This window comes from Talpa europaea (assembly GCF_964194135.1).
Source record: "Talpa europaea genome assembly, chromosome: 2".
Classification (NCBI taxonomy): domain Eukaryota; kingdom Metazoa; phylum Chordata; class Mammalia; order Eulipotyphla; family Talpidae; genus Talpa; species Talpa europaea.
Window position 1 is genome coordinate 59,447,902 of NC_140068.1, and position 8,017 is coordinate 59,455,918.

Consider the following 8,017-nt stretch of genomic DNA (forward strand, 5'->3'; position numbering starts at 1 on the left):
GACTCTCCAGAGGCTGCCAGAAGTTTTTGCCCAGGTCTTACATTTCCAGAATTTTTTATTTCCCCATTTGGGGTATTGCTAGATAGACTGTAGGAGAAGTTATTTTCATAAGTCACATTTACTGAAAACCCTCTTTAATCTCTTTGCTCACTTCCAAATCTTATAGACGTGTCATGGGCTTAGACTTTGAGTACATAAATAGGCATTCTTGCCTAATAACTATGCTTCTTTGAAATATTTGTGAGGCAGTGAAGCACAGATCTGGCTGCCTGCTCAAATGAATCTAAAATGTCATTCATCCATACATAAAACAGTGCTTGTTGGTATATTCCTTTCCCCAGCATTCTTTGATTTAAATGAAATTTGGTACAAGTATCCTTTTCACAAAGTATGTTAAGACTCAAGTTATCAGAAAATATTATGGAGTATCTCATTCATTAAGAGTATGAAGTGCCCACAAACAGCAAACATTCTTCAACAACCCATTTACATATTAACACCATCATTTAAAGGATATTTTCCAAAGTGGATTGAAGGACCCTGGGGTATACTTGCCCTCCTCCATTTAATTCCCAGCATTTTCCCATGGGATCCTTTAATTCCTGATTTATGTCCTCTCCTAGACTTCCTCCAGTGCCACTTACCTTTGCCAAGACATCTCTTATGCCAAGGTACCCCCTTTGCACATAGCCTCTAAACCCAGCCAGGATAACTTCCCTAATCCTGCCATTTTAGTCACTATCTTTCCCAGAGGTTGTTTCTGACTTTATGTCATGGGTTGAGCTGTAATTACTTTACCTTTTGTCTTCCAGAAATCCATAGGCCTCACAGTGCCAAGTGCAAATGGACTTGAAACTCTCCAAAGTCAATACATTCGAAGTTTAAGCCTGTGCACCAAATACTAACATAAAGTAACTACAGAAGATCAAGAAGCATGTTAAATTATATTATGATTATGCAATCACCAAATTCCAGCTGAAGAAAATCAACAGGTCAAATGATCCAATTTTTTCAAAAATAAATTGCAGAGGTTTAAAAAAAAGTAGACAGAGGGGATAGCATACAGACTACAGGAGATTTAGAGAGAAATAAAAATTTAAAAAAAGCTAAAATGAAAAAGACTATTGTTATTAGGAATATACACTTGGGTGATAATCTTTAAAGAAAGTTTAGAAGTTAGGAGAGTGGTTATTTTTAGAAGGGGGAAATGGTTGTGAATGGGATGTGGCTTCTGGGTGTCTGGCTACATTCTGTTTCTTGATGTGAGAGTGATTTCAGTGTGATAGTCTTATATTTTAGTAAATCATACATTAATTTTATTAAAGGTGATTTTAAAAGATAATCTTAAATGTTAACACAAACAATTCATCCTATAATCCTATTTTCCTATTGATTAGCATACTGCATTTTAGACCTAGGATCAGCAACCTACCTTCCCCCACTGAACACAGATGCAGATGGCAGACTCATATCACTTTTACTTTCACCAGCTTATTTAGTCTTCTATCTAGTCTTCCATCACTATTAATAATTCTCCACATTCTCTCATATCTTCTTTGATAATCCTCACTTTGCCCAGATTTCTTCAAATCATTAAAAAAGATCTCTCCAATATGTGCCAATTTCCTTTTTTTTAAAAAATTATTTCAGGAGTGGCAGCTTGCCCTGATATTTCTAACTTTTATCTTTCTGTTAAATTCACTTTCTTGGCCTTCATAAATACTTTTGTGGGGGAAAAGAAAGGGTGGACAATATTTCTTTTTTTTTTTTTTTTTTTTTTTAGAGTTCTCTTTTTTTTTTTTTTTTTTTTTTTATAGAGGCATGCTTTATTTGTTTGCTGGTTTGTTTGTTTTTGTTTTGTTTATACATGCACTGGGTACAGTCAGAAGCGCGGGAGGGTGAGAGAATTCACCAGAGCCAGAGCGGGGAGCAGAGCAGACAGAAGGACCGAAGTACACTGCTGAGGGGAGCAGCGGGCGGCAGGAGAGGTCTGCGCGCCATGTGGGACCCTCCTCCAGTGGCCTGGGAGCAGCCGGGGATCGAACCGGCGCCGCAGAGGCCGCGGGCAGCTTCGCAACCCAGCGCTCAACCGCTGCGCCACCGGGGAGGCCCTGGACAATATTTCTTAATTTGATCTTCAGTGCAAACAGGAGGAAGATATAAAAGCACAAGATACTAGAGTTTAGGGCTCTTTATTCTCCTTATTTTTTTAAATTGCAATGGGACATGATATCATTATTATGAAGTTATTATATTTATAATAACATGAAAATACCACTGTGAAAACTAAATAAAACAGAGAAATAGAGTTTTAGGAGATATTTATATATTCTGGATATGAGTCTGTTATTAGAACAATGTTTTGCAAACATTTCCTTCCACTCTGAGATTTGTCTTTGTACTGATTTTTTTGATAAACAGAAGATTTTATTTTTGATGAAGTCTAAGTCATCTATTATTTTCTTTATGATCAAAACTTCCCATGTCCTAAGCAGTCTTTTCTAACCTCAAGGTCACAAAAATATTTTCTAAACTTTCTTCTAGAAGTTTTATAGCTTTAGCTTTTATGTACATGTTTCATCTTGACTGAATTTTTGCATTTGGATGCGAGGTTGGTGTTGAGGTCTATTTATTTCTTGATATGGATGTCTACTTATTTAGTTTCTACTCATTTGAGTCTTCCTTGATTTATTTCCTTAGCATTTTGTCATTTCCAGCATACAAGTCATGCACATTATGTTGAATTCATACCTAAATATTTTTCTTTCTTTGGAGTGATTGCAAGTGGCATCATGTTTTTAATTTGTTTCTACATGTTTACAGTTAGATATACAAGTGTGATTGATCTTGTGGTTTTTGTTTTTATTTTTTGTTTTTCTAAGTAGCGTTTTTATTTATTTATTTATTTATTACATCATTGTTCATTTTTAAACAATATTTGCTTCCTCCCTCCCTTGTTTTATGTTTTTATGTACATGCTTATGCTTTGCTAAGCTCTCTTATTAGTTACAGGGTTTCTTTTGGAATTTTCTGTACAGATGATGATGTCATTTGCAAGTAGAATCACTTTATTTCTTTCTTCTTTCTCATCTGTACACATTTTCTTGCCTTAATGAAGTGGCTAGAACTGCCAGTACTATGTTGATTCTCATTAGTGAGAACAAATATATTTCTCTTCCTCTCTGTGGTATGTGCCACTTCTAGGCGTTGCCTACAAAAATTTCTAATGAACTAGCCTCACTCTCACTCTCTACCCACCAGCTGGATGGGGTGAAAGCTTCCTGGTCAGTTCGTGATCATATGAAACAGCGTATCACACACCTTCCTTCAGTGTGCCAGCTTTCTGACTTGCCTTAGATGATGATATCAGTGAGAAATAATATTTTATTGTGTTAAACCACTGATATTTTTGGGCTTATCTGTTAAAGTAATTAATCTTATTTGCCTTGTGTAAAATATCAACTATCCATGGGTGATTTAATCTTTGGAAACTTGGTTTCACAATATGAAAAATGAAGATAATTTTATCTACCTTACATATTTATAGAGAGAATTAAATGAGATAGCTTTCACTATAGTGATTTTATATTTCCTGATACCACAGTAAACATTTGTTCAGTCATTGTTTGCTGAGCATGCTCAGATGTAATGGATTTGTTATCTCCATATTAAGCTAAGGGGTACTTACTTGTGCTTGTGTCTTTGAATGTTTAATCCATCCCTTTAAATTTTTTTCTTTAGCAGTAAAAGTGAAACATAATGTAAGCCCAATATATAGGTTAAAATATTGTGCATTTTCAATCAACTTAACATAGTTCCTAAGTAAACATTCATAATCGACTTTAATTTGAATTTGACATTGATGGTTTTTTAAGAAATCCAAACCACAGGCATCACATGCCCATGCCCCCTTTGGATCTTTTGGATACATGTTTCTATGCAAATAGTAGGGGGAAAAGGGCAAGTTATCCAGGAAGTTCTTCCCATTTATGTAATGTGAAGTTTATATAGAAAATAAATATATACCTCCTTACCCACTAAGTCAGTGCATTCACTCACAAATTCTTTTTGAAAGGATTTAGAAGACCACATCCAGAAAAGCTGTCAAAGGCAAGAGGGTGTTTCAGAATTCTTTCATGAGGCCAGAGGATGTAGGTGGACTGGTTGGGTAGGGACTGAAATTTTCAGTGTTGGAAGCAAAGGATGACCTGAGTGTGGAAAGGAAATAATTTAGAGGACTGGGTGGCAGAAATGTGCAATAAGTCAAAATGACTTTACTATTTTGGAGATGACAATATAAAAGCCAGATAGTATTATAGTATTCTAGATAACTAATAGAGTAAAAAGAATTTAGAGAATTTTCTTGAATAGTTTATCTAAAACATTTTTTTTTAATAAATTTTATTGTTATATTCCCCATACAATTGCAGCCCCCCCATTCTGACCCCAATCCCTCCCCTCCCACCCCCGCCCCCCTAAAAGTGTCTCTGGTTCATAGTTTTTTGTTGATTTTGATTTTCACTTTCTTATAGTTATTCATTTTCCTGGTCCCTTATTTAAGTTTTCTAGATTCCTGCTATGAGTGAGACCATCCGGTATTTTTCTTTTTCTTTCTGGCTTATTTCGCAGAGCATGATCCCTTCCAGCGCCATCCATGTTGCTGCAAATTGCATGTGTTTATCTTTTTTGAATGCTGAGTAATATTCCATGGTATATATGTACCACATCTTCTTGATCCAGTCATCTATTTTTGGGCATTTGGGTTGTTTCCAAAGCTTAGCTATTGTAAACAGTGCTGCTATAAACATAGGGGTGCAGGTGTTCTTTGGAATTGATGTTTCTGTGTCCTTTGGGTAAATACCTAGGAGTGGAATTGCTGGATCAGATGGAAGCTCTATGTTTAGTAGGTCCAGAAATCTCCATACAGCTTTCCACAGTGGTTGGACCAGTTTGCACTCCCACCAACAGTGCAGAAGAGTTCCTTTTTCTCCACACCCTCGCCAACATTTGTTGTTGCTAGTTTTTTTAATATGTGCCATTCTCACTGGTGTAAGATGGTATCTCATGGTAGTTTTGATTTGCATTTCCCTGATGACAAGTGATGTTGAACATTTTTTCATATGCCTGTTGGCCATTTGCATTTCCTCTTCAGAGAAGTTTCTTTTAAGCTCTTCTGCCCATTTTTTGACTGGATTATTTTCTTTGTTGTTGTTGAGTCTCATCAGCTCTTTGCAGATTTTTGTGATCAGTCCTTTATCATTAGTGTTGGGTGCAAAAATGTTCTCCCAGTTGGTGGGGTTTCTCTTTGTTTTTGTTATTGTCTCTTTTGCTGTGCAAAAGCTCTTTAATTTGATGTAGTCCCAGCTGTTTATCTTTGCCTTCACTATCACTGCTTTGGGTGATGTGTCTGTAAAGATGTCTTTGATGTGCAAATCACGTAGTGTTTCGCCTATATTTCCTTCTATATATTTTATGGTTTCAGGTCTTATGTCTAGTTCTTTAATCCATTTTGAGTTGATTTTTGTGTATGGTGTGAGGTGGTGGTCAAGCTTCATTCTTTTGCATGTAGCGACCCAGTTTTCCCAGCACCATTTATTGAACAAACTTTCTTTGCTCCAATGCATATTCTTTGCTCCTTTGTCAAAGATTAGTTGACCATAAATCTGTGGGTTTATTTCTGGATTTTCTTTTTTTTTTTTTTTTTTTTTTTTTTTTTTATAAATTTTATTGTTATATTCCCCATACAATTGCAGCCCCCCATTCTGACCCCAATCCCTCCCCTCCCGCCCCCGCCCCCCTAAAAGTGTCTCTGGTTCATAGTTTTTTGTTGATTTTGATTTTCACTTTCTTATAGTTATTCATTTTCCTGGTCCCTTATTTAAGTTTTCTAGATTCCTGCTATGAGTGAGACCATCCGGTATTTTTCTTTTTCTTTTTGGCTTATTTCGCTGAGCATGATCCCTTCCAGCACCATCCATGTTGCAGCAAATTGCATGTGTTTATCTTTTTTGAATGCTGAGTAATATTCCATGGTATATATGTACCACATCTTCTTGATCCAGTCATCTATTTTTGGGCATTTGGGTTGTTTCCAAAGCTTAGCTATTGTAAACAGTGCTGCTATAAACATAGGGGTGCAGGTGTTCTTTGGAATTGATGTTTCTGTGTCCTTTGGGTAAATACCTAGGAGTGGAATTGCTGGGTCATATGGAAGCTCTATGTTTAGTAGGTCCAGAAATCTCCACACAGCTTTCCACAGTGGTTGGACCAGTTTGCACTCCCACCAACAGTGCAGAAGAGTTCCTTTTTCTCCACACCCTCGCCAACATTTGTTGTTGCTAGTTTTTTTAATATGTGCCATTCTCACTGGTGTAAGATGGTATCTCATGGTAGTTTTGATTTGCATTTCCCTGATGACAAGTGATGTTGAACATTTTTTCATATGCCTGTTGGCCATTTGCATTTCCTCTTCAGAGAAGTTTCTTTTAAGCTCTTCTGCCCATTTTTTGACTGGATTATTTTCTTTGTTGTTGTTGAGTCTCATCAGCTCTTTGCAGATTTTTGTGATCAGTCCTTTATCATTAGTGTTGGGTGCAAAAATGTTCTCCCAGTTGGTGGGGTTTCTCTTTGTTTTTGTTATTGTCTCTTTTGCTGTGCAAAAGCTCTTTAATTTGATGTAGTCCCAGCTGTTTATCTTTGCCTTCACTATCACTGCTTTGGGTGATGTGTCTGTAAAGATGTCTTTGATGTGCAAATCACGTAGTGTTTCGCCTATATTTCCTTCTATATATTTTATGGTTTCAGGTCTTATGTCTAGTTCTTTAATCCATTTTGAGTTGATTTTTGTGTATGGTGTGAGGTGGTGGTCAAGCTTCATTCTTTTGCATGTAGCGACCCAGTTTTCCCAGCACCATTTATTGAACAAACTTTCTTTGCTCCAATGCATATTCTTTGCTCCTTTGTCAAAGATTAGTTGACCATAAATCTGTGGGTTTATTTCTGGATTTTCTATTCGATTCCATTGGTCTGTATGTCTGTTCTTGTTCCAATACCATGCAGTTTTGATGATTATGGCTTTGTAGTATAGTTTGAAGTCTGGGAGTCTGATGCCTCCATTCCCTTCTTTTTTTTTCAGGAGAGCTTTGGCTCTTTGGGGTTTTTGGTGATTCCATATGAATTTCATCAATAATTGTTCTATTTCTTTGAAGAATGACATTGAAATTTTGATTGGAATAGCATTGAATCTGTATATTGCTTTTGGTAGGATGGCCATTTTAATAATGTTTATTCTTCCAATCCATGAGCAGGGGATGTCTCTCCATTTCTTTGTGTCTTCTTCTATTTCTTTTAACAGTGTTTTATAGTTTTCTTTGTATAGGTCCTTTACCTCTTTTGTTAGAATTATTCCCAAATATTTGATTTTTTTTGTTTCAATAACAAAAGGGATGGTCTTTTTGATTTCTTCTTCTTCAGATTTATTGTTTGTGTATAGGAAGGCAACTGACTTTTGCGTGTTGATTTTGTATCCTGCCACTTTACTGAACTGATTGATGAGTTGAATTAGCTTTTCTGTGGAGTTTTTGGGGTTCTCTATGTATAATATCATATCGTCTGCAAATAGTGATAGTTTGACTTCTTCTTTTCCTATTTGGATTCCTTGGATGTCTTTCTCTTGTCTTATTGCCCTGGCTAGGACTTCCAGTATTATATTGAAAAGCAATGGTGAGAGTGGACATCCTTGTCTTGTTCCAGATCTTAATGGAATTGCTTTCAGCTTTTCACTATTGAGAATGATACTGGCTGTTGGCTTGTCATAGATGGCCTTTATGATGTTGAGGTATGTTCCTTGTATCCCCAGAATTTCAAGGGCTTTTATCATGAATGGGTGTTGCACTTTGTCGAAAGCTTTCTCAGCATCTATTGATATTATCATATGGTTTTTATATTTCTTTTTGTTGATGTGTTGGATAACGTTGATTGATTTTCGGATGTTAAACCATCCTTGTGCCCCTGGAAT